Below are 14,786 nucleotides of genomic sequence, written 5' to 3' on the forward strand. Positions count from 1 at the left end.
GATCGTGACTGCTTCTTGGTTCTACATGATCGGACTGCATGATTGCATCACCAGGGTGGGGAACGGGAACTTCATGATTGGATTGGTGGATTGTGTCTGAATCGGCTTAGTAGATCGGAATAGGCCCTTGCATTGAGCTGTTGCTTGCTTTCTCACATCGACCACTTCTTTTGTCTTGGTGTGACAACACAGCTCCAAATTTGCCGCCGCAGCAACAATGTCTTCTTCATAGCGCCGCAGCTATACATCTCCTTAGTAGCAGGCTCTGTACCATCGTCGGTGAATTTTGGTAAATTTTGGCGACTTCGTGCTTCGGGTAATCTGCATCGTCGAATTAGGGGACTGGAGCTATCATCGTCATCGGACTTGACATCATCGGTTGTATCATGTTGGTCCTTTGTGCTTCGTAGTGTATTGGTTGATCGTCCTACTTGTCGTTCCAGTGAGATTGCGGATGTACTTGAGCTAAGCTGCATGTGCTTCGTATTCATAGAGACAAAGATTTTGACTTCGTATTCCAGAAACCTTGGAGCGTAGCAACATCATCGTGCTGCGGGAGCGAAGCTCTATCATCAGAGTGGTACTGGAACTGCGTCAGGGCTATCATCGGGCTTGAGCTGGTCGCCGGATCAATTGTGCTTCGGGATTTCGTCATCATCGTCAGATTTTTCTTCAGCGTTACAGGACTAAGCATCTTCGGACTAAGACTGCGTTGTCAAAACTGGGCTTTGCATCGACAGAATTTATAGCTTTATTGTACCATCGTTGGAGGGCTTGGCACTATCATCGGGACTTTGCATCAACGTATCAGCGGAGTGGAAGATCGAGATTGCATCGTCGTATAATTTAAGCTATCATTGTACTACATCATCGGATTTTGCAGCATGTCAGTTAGTTTTACTTAAGTTCTGACTTTGGTAGGAACACAACACAACATTGTAAGTTTTCTGATCGTTTGTATACTTTTTCTCCTTGGGATAACTATGTCCTCAATGAACTTGGAGTTCTGGAATAGTTATTTCCTTTGTTGTACTGATTTTAGTCCGCCACACGGTAGATGGCGGTTCCTTTATTTGTGTTATCAAAAGTCGCCTGCCTAGCTTTATAATTACACGCAAGTCTATAATTTATTAACTTCTTTCATCAAGGGGACTCTCCATGTTACTGAACAAGTCGTTAATAGCAATACATGGCAGCTTTGCAGCAACGTTAGGCTGGAGCTATCATCGGCTTGGAGGATCGAAGCTATCGTCTTGGTTCATCGTCACAGGGCTTTGAACTGCGAGACACTTAGCATCGTCGGCACCAAACTCTGGTTCATCTTGAAGGTTGTTGGTGAACTTTGTAAGTATAGTGATTGATTTACGGAGTCTTCCTTCGCATTTAGGGGATGATTCATGTGTTTGCGCTTCCATTGTTTAATAGTGGGTGAAACTTGCATAACCGTTGTAGTGGGGGGATTATCATCGTCTTTCTTTTGTTACAGTTGCTCGTCTGTATCTTCTCTCCTTGGTTCTATTGGTGCATTCTCCAGCAGGTATCATCCACTGCTTCGGCAAGTGACCTATGCAAGTCGGGAAGCTTTGTGCTTCGGTAGCTTTCATGTTGGTAGAACGTCGGATAGAACCTACAAGTCGGTTAGCTTTGTACGTCGGGAACCTGCATCATTGGAGTGGGGGATGATAGCTGCACTATCGGATTGAGGGACCGGAGCTACACCATCATTTTGGAGGACGTGAGCTACACCATCATAGTTGGTTACCGTTCCGACCACCTATTTTGCTATGGTTACATATTCTCCACAACAACGTTTAAAACTCGCATCGTCATCGATTTTTGTGGCAATCTTAGGAGATCATCATCGTCGGACTTTGGATCGTCGTGGGAAGACTTTGGTTCGTCGTCTTCGGAGATCTTCGTAGGACTTTGGGTCATCGTGGGAAGACTTTGGCTCATCGTCTTCAGAGATCTTCGTAGGACTTTGGATCATCGTGGGAAGACTTTGGCTCATCGTCTTTGTAGCAGGACTTTGGATCATCGCGGACTTTGGCTCATCGTCTTCGTAGCAGGACTTTGGATCATCGTGGGAAGACTTTGGCTCATCATCTTCGGAGATCTTCGCAGGACTTTGGATCATCGTGGAAAGACTTCGGCTCATCGTCTTCGTAGCAGGACTTTGCATCATCGTGGACTTTGGCTCGTCGTCGTCATCAGAGTTTAACCATCGTGTTTTTACTTCGGGATTCTTTGATCATCGGCAACAGAATTTGTTCATCCTTGCAGGCATTCCATCATGGAGGGGATAATCGGAGAAAAGTATCATCAGGTTGTGGGACCGGAGATTGAAGCTGCATCATCGGGCTGGGGGATCAGAATGCTTTATCACCGTTGCTCCTTGCTGTTGGTCATGGACCTTTGATAAGAGCTGTTTGGAGCGGAACAACATCATCGGATTGGGGTCCGGGAGGACCAGAGTAACATCATTGGTATTGTGATTCTAGCAGCAACAGCACCGGGTTGTAATTCCAACTGGAATTTGATTCTAGCTGAATTTCTTCACTTCTTTCACTGGTCACTTTGTCAAGCACTTTGATTGCAGGTTCGAGGAAGTGACTGTTATAAACGGTGTTGAAGTTGGTCCGCGTGTATTGTGCTGCGTCCAATGGTGGAGTCCGATGGCAGCATTGGTTGGGGTCCGTCTTTAAAATTTCAGCTTGTATACCGCAGCAGTATCTTGTTCGGAGATGTGGAAGCTTGTACTACTATTGGCCTGCACATTCACACCTATATACGTCGTCGACCATTCACATGGTGTTGGGTCAGAAATTAATAAAAATAGCAGAAATGAATCCCATAGTCTTAAATAGAAAATGAGTCCAAACATAATGGTTCACTGAATGATTTTTTCGAACAAGTCAAAGGCAAAGTAGAAGTTCAAATCAAAACTTATTTTTCTAATAATCAAAAATGTGCAGCTGTACAACATTTATTACCATACGCAGTTAAATTTGGCTGAACTACAAGCACTGAAGTTCATTGATTTAAAATCCTTCCAACCATGGTTAGAGAATAAGAAAAATCTAATTAGAGAGTTAGGACAAAGCTATGGTAATCAACAACACCGATAGAAGCATGAGAAAAGTTAAGTACAAAGATAATAGATTTGGTGAACTGTTTTTTAAGTCACAAATCGAAAGATAACAGATTTGGATTAGAAAATTGAAAACCAAGACTAGAAAGTTAAGAAATAGCTTAAAAAATAATACATGTTTTTGCATCATTTTCACAAACCGGTAGCAAGTACTTTCAGATTTGGATTTTTACAAGGTATTATTAGATTTTGGGTGATACAAATTTTTCATGTTAAAACAAAAATGGAAAGAAATCTCAACCGAAAAAATACAAAAATTGAGAACCAATTTCAGAAAATTAGAAAAAAGCTTCAATAGTAGATTTGGAATAGGTAGAATAAATTCTTTACCCATTTCCTGTTTCCCTAACGCCAAATTATGTATACTATTTATCTAGTATCACAACCAATTGATTAAGATGATAAAGCAGTATGAAAAATAAGATGTAAATAAAAAACCATAAACAAAATGTAAAGTGTGGGAATGTAAGAAGACATTAACACAGGTGATTTACGTGGTTCGGCATGGTCTACATCCACGGGATAATGACAGTGTGAGTTTTATTAAGTATTGGTTTCATTACAAAAGTCATGAAGCTCCATTAGTGATGGAGTTCAGTGAGAAAAGTAGAGAAGGAAGGAGGCTGTTCGGATATCCCAAAATCCCCCCTCTCTAACCTAATAATGTTCTTTTTATAAAGGAAGCGGTTACAAGTATTTTACTAAATTATCCTTAGCTTAGTTTCAAAACAGACTTAAAATTGATTTGGTGTGTGCTGTTGTACAATAATATCCAGCTGCGACTTCTAATCGTCTTCCACGTGTAGATATAGATTATAGTGTCTACAGTGTGTGTTACTTTCCACGTCTCACCAAAGATGATGGGTCTATTATGGTGTTCTTAGTTAGTGGCAGGTTCACCCACTAAAGCCCAGTAACTGGAGGTCCATAATAAAAAGAAAACAATAAAATTGGACCCAAATTTTTAGTCCCTGGTTCATACACGTGCGGGATCTTTTCTGTGCATTTTTAAAATCACCGAAATACCCCTTCTCTATGAGGTTTATAATCAGTTTCATATTTCTACTCGAGCTCATTTTTTCAGATCCATTTTTTTCTCTCTTTCCTCTCGATGCAGCTTCGAAATCTCGACATGGTTTTTGAAGATTGTTTGTTCCAGGTATGTTTTCTAATCATCTTATTTGATTCTTTGTTAGTTTTTTTTTTTATTTGTTTTTTCGACCGAATCATGAGGATCAAATCGATTTTCATGATGTTTTATATTTTTTTTTCCTTTTTGGTAATCGTTATAGATGTATTCCCAACTGATTTTGATGATTTACAATTTTTTTATTAATTTATTAGTGTTTTAGATCGGCTTTGGTTTTGTTTTACTCATGGATTCATCACTTAATTTGTATGATTCAGCAGTACATATATGTCGTACTGAAAACTGCTGAATCAATTTTGTTATTAGTTATATTTTCATCACTTTTTGGTAATCGTTATAGATGTATTCCCAACTGATTTTGATGATTTACAGTTTTTTATTAATTTATTAGGTTTTAGATCGGCTTTGATTTTGTTTTACTCATGGATTCATCACTTAATTTGTATGATTCAGCAGTACATATATCTCTTGATTCCTTGGAGAGAAATTAAGACTTAAGATTTTTGGGGTACGGAAATAGGAATTGAACTCGTTTTTTTGTGTGTTTACGATCTTTATTCTTGATTCGTTAATTTTTTTACTTCAATTTTTATAAAAATACTTCAGATCTAGATACATAATCATGTTTTAGGTTCATTTCATTAGTAGATCTGATTTTTTTGTTTCATTTTGTTGGTATTTGGTTTGTTTTTAGTTTGCTTTTGTGTATTAATCATCAGTACGTATATGATGTACTGGTGGTTTTTGATGAAAATAGTCCAGATCTAGTTATAAAATCATGTTTTACGTTCGTTTCATTTGTAGATCTGATATTTTAGTTTCATTTTGTTGGCTTTTGGTTTTGTTTCTGTTTGGTTTTGTGTATTAACCATCAGTACGTATATGACGTACTGATTTTCTGTGTTTACTATGCATCTATATGTTTTGCTTGTGTATTAACCATCAATACGTATATGACGTACTGTTTGTATGAATCTTAATCGTAATTATTCGATTTTTTGATTAGATTATGATGTTTTTAGCTTATTTGAACTCTCAATTTGATTTTCTTGTTATTTTTGTTCTTTATTTTCTAAGAAAATCATGTTTGTTTATTGTTTCAGGGGTATTATTTAGCAGTACATATGTCGCATACTAATACAAACTACTTTTGATTCTGTTTTATTCTTAGTTTTATCACTTGTTGTTGTTTGATCCATAAGTACATATCTTCCATACTGAAATAATACTCTTTCGATTCTGTTTTTTTTATAGATTCATTCCATGCAGTTGTTTTTTAGTTCATGAATCAGCAGTACATATGTGGCATACTGATACAAACTGCTTTTTGATTATGTTTTATTCTTAGTTTTATCACTTGTTGTTGTTTCATCCATAAGTACATATATGCGATACTGAAATAAGACTCTCGATTTAGTTATTTTTCTTCGTGGAGTTGTTTTAGACAGTGAATTAACAATACATATATTGAATACTGAAAAAGTTGCTCTTTGAATCTGTTTTATACATAGATTTTAGTCAGTTAATTCTTATGATTTTGTCAACACATATATGGAATACCGAAATAAAACTGAACCATCGTTAGGTAGTATTAATCTTGATGTTGTCATATTACTTGTACTATTCATTTTTGTTCTGTTATTCATATATGGATTGTTGTTGTGTTTTAATTGTTACATTTTGGTCACATTTACAGGATCAATATGTCTGATGTTAAGAGTGTTGGCGCTTTTTGGAGGAAGTGGTCCAATGGGAGTGGAGCACTAGAGAGATCCTGTTTTTTTTAACATGTAAGCAGTGTAACAGATTTGTACTCAAATTATGTAAGCAGTATAGCGGATATGTACTCGAATTTCATAAACTGTGTAGCAGATATGTACTCGATATAATGAGCATGTAGACACACACGTTTGGTAGTCATGGTATTATGGTCATTTTCATGTTTTAATTAATTGTGGACCTTCAGATAAAAGAAAATTCTGGTTGGACCCTATTATAAATAACCTTATGGGCCTAGGACCAAACAAGAAATTTTCCCATTTTTTGTTTTTGCTCGAGTCTAATGATAGAACCATTTTTTTGGGGGTGGTAATTATATAAATGACCCTTGTTTTGATGGGCTTCGTAAATACGCTCATCACACGTAAATATACTCCTCTCCATATATAGCCCGTTCGGTCTATTAACGTCTTTTTCTTCTCTTTCCACAGTTATCCTTTCTTCCTTTAACCTTTCGATTATTATGCTTCTTCTCCGTATTTGGATTTTAACATTCATATAAATCCAAAATCAAAACCATCCGCCACCATCTTCATCGCTACCACCAGCATCTCAGTCGCCACCACAAGTAACACTACTTCCACAACCATCACCACCATCACCACCTACCACATTTTTAAAGGGAAAATCAATAGTTTCTTTTTCAATTCCAGATCTGGAAAATATCTTTATTTCTCTTCTCTCTCATCCATCGCTGCCACCACTACTATCACCAACATTTCAGTATGAAAATCGATTTTGAAGATCGATAAACAATCTACATGAAGATTATATCAAAAGGTAAACAATCGATTGTATTAAACAGGTTTACATTTTACGATTTTGATATTGATTCAATCAATTTAATCTAATCTTCGATAATATCTATCTGATTTTGTTCAAATATTCACTGGTAATAATTTTAATTAGTTGGTTTCGTTTCAGTTTTGTTTGATTTGGTTTTTCATAATGTTTTTGGTTGATACTGATTTGATGATATTCTGAAAATTCACCTTTAATTTGACGATTCTAGACATATATATCAGGTGATTAGTGAATCAACCAAACCCGGGAGGTGGTCGTGGTGATGATTAATACTCGGTTAGTAAAACAATGGCTTTTATTGTGTTTCAATCTAGTGTTGCTGCTTGTTGTTAGGGTGGTGATGGTAAATGTTGTTGCAATGGAGGTGACAATGGTGGATTTTCCTATAGTAGTTTGGGTGGTTGGGTTGGTGATAGAAACATAAATAATTAGCAGCTTAGGTGATAGTTAGATACTGCTGTAATTATCCTATGAATATACCGATAATGAATGAGCGCCCAAACCTGCATCTAAGCACTTGAGTCGATGCAATAGCAAATATCTTTCGAGAAATTTTAATTTGTCTATTTATGCATATGTGTTGAATAAAAATGTTTTTAGTAGATTTAATATCCTTTTTAATTACCTTAGTTAGTTTCCGCAAAGTGGAAAGTAAAACTAGACAATGATAGATATCAAACGACACTGTTTACTTATAACAATACCCCATGATATGGGACAAACTATGATTGTGATGCTACAATTAATGGATGAGTATAGTAAGATTGCGCATACTATACTTACATTTTCTGAAATCAACACTAGATGCTATGTTTGAATTTTATTAATCTATGCAGCTACACAAACAATATATTCTTACATGGTGTCTTTCTTGTTTATCGTGCTAGTAAAACTAAGCCTGAGTTGGGATTCTAGCTTGGTCCCTTGGCTCAAGACCTCATGACGACACTAATTTGATAATTTGAATTAGTTGAGAATAGTTTGCTTAGAATCAATAGGCATTAATCTGCATAAGTTGAATTCAGTATTAAAACAATTTTATAATATGTTTTTATATCTTATTCATTCAACTAGCTAATTTTACTTTCTACTGGTTAGTATTCTTTTTGGTTATGTGGATGTAATAAGGAATTCTAACAGGTTTTCAGAATTACAGCACGCTTGTGCTTGACCATTGATATCTTTGTTTTCGGTGGGCAGTCTACTGCCAAGTGGTGGTGAAGGTTTTGGGGGTGCGGAAGTTATGGTGGCTGAGCCAGTGGGAGTACGAGGTGCGAAATCATTTCGTTCTTTATTTACATTTATGAGTCTTTTTATTGTATGATTGGCATCGATGAAGCAGATTGTTGGTGTTGATTTAAGCCATCGAATAATAAAAATATTAGTATGACTGATTTTTTTTAATCCACTATGATATTTTATATGATAATGCAAACATTCTAGAGTATTAACAGTTGAAAGTCTAATTTTAGGTGTCTTATGGCTTCACAGGAATCTGCAGGGTTAGGTAAAGGCTATTTCAATGAAACAACAAACATAAACTAGGATGTCACTATAGATAGAAACCTGTATGTCACAATAAGTAGGTATGTTCACTATAATACATGCATTATAGTGCACATTAAATTGAACTTGTGGTGTAATGGTATTACATCTTACTCCACGTCAGAAGATGCTTGTTCGATTCACGTCAGGTTCACTAATTTTACTACATCAATTTTTGGGTTCAACTTTGATTGTTGACACCAGATTTTGGGATCAACTTCGGTTATTGATACCAGAAATCGGGATCAACTTTAGTTGTTGACGCCATATTATTTTTTTATTTTATTTATTTTATTTTCTGATTTTTGTTTTTGGGTTCAACTTCGGTTGTTGACAACAAAATTTAGGATCAACTTTGGTTGTTGACGCATATTGTTTTTTTTTCCTCTGATTTTTGTTTTAGGGATCAACTTTGGTTGTTTATACCAAAATTTGGGATCGATATTGGTTGTTGACGCATATTATTATTTTTACTTTTTCTTTTCTTATTTTCTTATTTTTGTTTTTGGGGATCAATTTCATTTGTTGACACCAGATTTTGGATCAACTTCGGTTGTTGACGCCATATTGTTTTGTTATGAGTTTTTGATTTTTGTTTTTGGGGATCAACTTCGATTGTTGACACCAGATTTTGGGATCAACTTCGGTTGTTGACGCCACATTATTTTTATCTTTTTATGATTTTTTGTTTTAGGGATCAACTTCGGTTGTTGACGTCTTATTGTCTTTTTATGATTTTTGTTGACACCAGATTCTGGGATCAACTTCTGTTGTTGACACCAGATTATGGGATCAACTTCGATTGTTGACACCACTGGCAGTGGTGATGGACTGGTGGTGGGCGGTGGTGGGCGGCGCTGGTGGACTGGAGGTGGTGGAGGGAAGTTGTGGATTGATGGTGGTGGTGGCGGGGTGGTGGTGGACTGGTGGTAGCGGGCGGTGGTGGACTGGTGGTGGACTGGTGGTGGCAGGCGGTGGTGGTGGCACTGGTGTTCCAGTGGTGGAGTATTAGTGGTGGCAGCGGTTGTTAGGTGGTGGTGGAATGGTAGTTGAATGTTGGCTGTGGTGGTGGATATTTGGTGGTGCTAGTGGTGGTGGCGTCGGTGAAGTGGTAGATAATTTTTTTTTTGTATTTTGAAATAAAGAAATATATTATATGAGTGAGGGTATTAAGGTAATCTATTATTCTAATGGATAAGGTTTTTAAATGATGAGGGTATATTTATTGTTGTATAAGGTACATTTGTTGGGCGTCAAAACTAAGGGTAATTAATTAATATACCCGGTTTGGGGACCATGATTTTTTTGGGGACCATGATCTTATTAGGCCACCTTCTCTATATTTATAAGGGATGTCCTAAAGTACGGAAATGACTAACCTAACCTATCCTTAACCTAATTTAATTTAAAACTAACCTAATAACAATCTATATATATATATATATATAACCCACCTCCTCCCACCACCACCGCCACCACTACCGACCATCACTCACCTCCGACGACCACCACCACCTCTGTATATATATAGCTTAATTTAAATCATTAACAAATATATTGTCACAAACCCATTACTTGTCATTCGTTTTTGGATGAAAAAATGAGAAGTAATAATCAAAAATGAGTTAAAAATGTAAGTTGCAGAGAGAAGTTCGGTTAGGAATTATATGAAAAATTTTGTCGAACTAACCGAACTCAACTTTAGTGGAGGTTTTTTTCATAGAAAAATTCGGTTACGTCGCAAAAAAATGTCCCAAACGAAATTTGAGTTCGGTTACGTCGCAAAAAAAAATCGGTTACGTCACAAAAAAGTGTCATAACCGAACTTTTTTAGTTCGATTACGTCGTAAATTTTTTCTCCTAACCGAACTTTTCTCTAAAAGCAAAAAACTCAATTAAAACTAAGTTTGGTTACCCGCGCTTTCATGAAGATTAGCCGAACCACATTAGCAGATAAGTTCGGCTACCTGTTCTTCAGATTTTGTAGCCGGACTTGTTTGACTTAGCCCAAATCAAGCTCTAAAATTTCTCATTTTCAAAAATTTTTGGCCAATACAAGTAATAAAAAACTAAATTTGAAGTATGCTTGGGTTGTTTGAAGGTTCATATTCAAAAAATAAAAAAATAATTGAATTATTCCAACTCTTATATTCTCATTCTTCTTCTCTCTCAATAATTTAATTTCCAGAAAAATAATATTGATTTAATCTTACACTAATCACTAATTAACCTAACTTAATTACACTAACTAATCATTACATAAACTTAATTAGGAAGGGTAATTTTGGTATTAATATATATTTGGATAAGGGGTGTCTCCACTTTACTTCAAATGTCTTATTAAAAATAGAACCATGATTCCCAAAAAAAACCATGATCACCAAAAAAATCATTCTTATGATGGTCTTGGATAAAATGGCTTCGAAATTCATGCAGTCAAAAGATAACTGAACGGATCGCTTCACTTAAAGTTTCCTAATTTCTACAACATCACTTGCAAGGATAATGAAGATTAAGGGGAGTTTTATAAAAGAAAATAAGTGTTATCAATTATCCATCCATCCGTCCACTTAACGTATGATGGTGCAGGAATTAAGTGAAAAATTAAGTGAAAATGATAAACTAAGGATCCGTTCTGGGATAGATGTTTAAAAATCTTCCGTTTAAACCCATTGCTAGTGGTGGAACTTGGATTTGTATGTGGAAGGGGTATGGGCTTAAAAAGACTTCTTATTTGGAATCTTGTATCTACAGTTTAACCTTGATAAATGAATACTTTTATGACCGGAAAAATAATATTCATTTAGCGAGGTTATTTTAAACATGTATTTATATAGAGAGTATTTTCTGTTGTTTTTCACGTGCATAATTTTGATGTTTCTGAACCAGAAGTTGGAACAGGTTTATCTTCTCCTATTCATGGTAAAAGACTATCTTTTTCTTCGTACGAAAATGCTAGGGATTCTTTTGATTCCCCGATATCAATTTCTTCAGCATCTTCTCTTTTTCAATCTCCTTTGATTTTTCAAAATCTACATGAAAATTCATCAAACATTGCTACCCTTATTACCCAACCTAAAGCGGCTTCCAAAATTTTTATTCCTGATTTTCCATTATCATCTTCCTCAGAAAATATTTGTACCATCTCAACAGATAATGGGGATTTACTAAAATTTAATCAATATGGATCCAACGTCAAAGAACAACGGAAGCCGGCTGATTCATATCTTCCTCTATCTTGCTCGCTAAATTCCCCACCAATGCAACAAGAGGTTGGTACCACTTAAACTAATTAATTCCATCCATACGTTTCCGTATTAAATTTCTCTTCGTATTCTATTACTCCAATTACAATTCTTTTTCTGAAAGTTTTTTATATGATAGTTTAGGTAATTCCTTAATATAATTTTCCTTAAACTTAGGCTTGATTACCACTTTATTTACAATTTAGATACCTCTTAGAAATTTACATAAATCCTTCTCAATATAAAAGCTAAATTCTAACTCCATAATTATAAAGATAATAGCTTGGAATGTACAAGGTTGTGGAAGCTCTTTTACTCAAAATAATCTAAAACAATTGATCTCACAAGAGTAACTCGAAATTCTATTTCTATCAGAAACAAAATCTCAAAAACTTCTAGTGAAATCTCTGTTGTCTTTCTACCCCAACATTCACACAGTAGACCCAATTGGTTTAGCTGGAGGTCTAGTAATTGCCTGGATTGATAGTTTCCACTTTGAAATAGTTCAGTGGAACATCAATATGATTAATATCTTAGTTCAAACCAACCTGGAATCTAAAAATATGGCTTTTAACTTGTTTTTATGGCAGCCCCTATCCAGCCAACATAAACATAGCATGGGACTAAATAGGGATAATAGCACATCATTGTTGATGGTGGATTTTCGACAAAGGCTAAAATCGTAAAATCATGATACTGCATGTTTCTGACACACCTTCAGAAATGTATGTGAAACTCATATTTTATGATTCGTGAACCATTTCACGATCTCTGACTGAGCAAACATCCTCTCAAAGTTACGGTGTATATGTTATTCGTAAAGCCTCTCAGCTGATCTTTTCGACACTTCGCATATTTCATCAGCACCTCTGCATAGAATCGAAATGATTGGACGGCTCCTAGACATATTGCATGCTAGTATAGAGCGTTAACGTCTTCAGGACGTCACACTGTTTGTTCCCTGAATGTGTAGAGAGAATGTGTGTAAAATCTCTTAATGATTGGACGGCACCTAGACATATTGCATTCTAGTATAGAATGCTAACGTCTTCAGGATGTCATACTGTTCCCTGATTATACACGACCAATACTCAGAACGAGTATGATGCTTCCATCATCTCATACCTCGATTCTCGAATAAACTCGCTCCTAGACATATAACATGCTAGTATAGAGCAATTCATGGGTTAACTCTAGTGTGACATTCATCAAATGAATTCATAGAAAATAATCTATTTTATCTTATTACTCCATTCCATGGCTGATCCTCAGCTGGATTCCATGGATTAGTAATAGATAATCATCTTATCTCATTACTCCGTTTCATGGCTGATCCTCAGCTGGATTCTATAGATTAGTAATAGATATTTTATTACTCCGTATCATGACTAATTGTCACCTGAATTTCATGAATTAGTAATAAATATTCACTGACCGGACATCTGGGCCGCCACCGAGTAAGCCTCGAGAAAATGGTGTAAGTGTACTCTACAATATTGCACGAACGAGCACCCGAATGCACGAACGAGCATTCAAAAATATGGACGAACGAGAAAACCTATGCAAAATAGGGAAGAAAGATAATATTAGTAAATTAATAAAAAGGACGTCTAGGGGGAAAGAAAGATAATATTAGTAAAATAATAAAAATGGCGTCTAGGGGACCGGGCCCACCTGCCGCTCGGTCATGCGGCCGTCGCCGGCCCCATGCCTTTTCCCATTATTTTACTTTATTTTATTTTTTTTTTATTATTATTTTTTATTATGAAAGGGGGCCTCGAAGGCTTTTATTATTATTATTATTATTATTATGAAAACACAGAAGATTCATTACATGGCGGTAGTAGGCAACCGAGCTACAATCTGGACACCTACACCTTTTTGAATAATAATACCTAGTCTATGAAATAAAGAATTACCAAATTTAAAATTAGCGTCATTGCTAACTAGGAAGTTGCTTAATCTCTTGAGAAGCAAAACCAAGTCTTATCCCAACTCTCCAAGGGTAGAAAAGGCTAGAGCTTTGAACCCATAGCCCATGGCAGCACATGCATCTAAATATTTGTTACATTTGCGGCTCACAGTGGCATTGATTTCATGGCCCGGGGTAATGAAATCCCAATTCAGATACAACAAACACTCCTGCCCCAATTAAGCCAACACACAAGAATGACAATGAAATCTCGAAAACGATTCCAACTGCAGCTCCTTAGAGATGAAACCTGACAACCCCAGTTCTTCAATCGACGAAACCCCACTGCCACCAATTCACAAGATCAAAATCATAGCCGCGAAACACCAATTGAAACTACAGAAAACAAAACCCCTTGTATAATCGATGAAAACCTCCTCAACTAATTGACAAAAACCAAACTTCAGAGATTTAGCAGAACCCTAAAAAAAAAAAAAAAACCAATCGACGAGATCCCTAATTGATGCTACTATTACTCCAATCACCACAGAGAATTGGTGGTGAATGAGAAAGAAAAACTAATCGACGAAACTTCAGAGAAATAATCAATTCACAATCTTCGAACCCTCACAATCGCTCCTGTGAGAAAACTTTGCCCATTAATGATGCTATTGTTATTATTATTGAAGTATTATTATTATTGGATAATGATTATTACATGAAACTAGTTGGAAGCCTAACAAGCTAAGATCCAACGACGCACTACCACATTACTTTAACAGGTTGCCGTGCTAGCCTACCAGCGAGCCGTACGAGGAACCATCCAAGGGAGCCGAAGCGGATAGGAGGGCCGATTATGTCGCAAGGGGGGCAAGCTAACTCTACCTTCCATGTCAAATTCTGCAATATTTCGTTATCGGGGACTCGAACCTGGGACCTCCTGGAGCGCATCAAATCTTTGGGGAACGGGGATGACCAGCTGAGCTAGGGCTCGTTCTTATTATTATTATTTTTATTAAAATTTTTCAAAATTATTATTACACGTGAATGGGAGGAAGTCGGACAACAATCTATGCGCCAACACTCTTTTGAATAGCCAAACCTATCCTATTGAAAAGCAAACCTCCTACTTTGTTGTTAGTATCATAATTTTTATTATTATTATTAATATCATTGTATTATTATATTGTATTATTATTA

General features: G+C 36.2%; 1 long non-coding RNA gene across 2 annotated transcripts; it reads left to right on the plus strand.

Annotated features, from left to right (window-relative positions):
* The first annotated feature begins 6,489 nt into the window (after nt 1-6,489).
* On the plus strand, nt 6,490-9,299 carry LOC113302912. 2 transcript variants are annotated; one of them, XR_003337192.1, is made up of 4 exons: nt 6,490-6,860; nt 7,106-7,160; nt 8,025-8,155; nt 9,181-9,299. It is a non-coding gene; the product is annotated as an uncharacterized LOC113302912 (long non-coding RNA). The 2 variants fall into 2 exon arrangements; XR_003337193.1 differs by lacking the exon at nt 9,181-9,299 and adding an exon at nt 8,376-9,017.
* The last annotated feature ends 5,487 nt before the right edge of the window (nt 9,300-14,786 follow it).

Source organism: Papaver somniferum, chromosome 8 (assembly GCF_003573695.1).
Source record: "Papaver somniferum cultivar HN1 chromosome 8, ASM357369v1, whole genome shotgun sequence".
Taxonomy (NCBI): domain Eukaryota; kingdom Viridiplantae; phylum Streptophyta; class Magnoliopsida; order Ranunculales; family Papaveraceae; genus Papaver; species Papaver somniferum.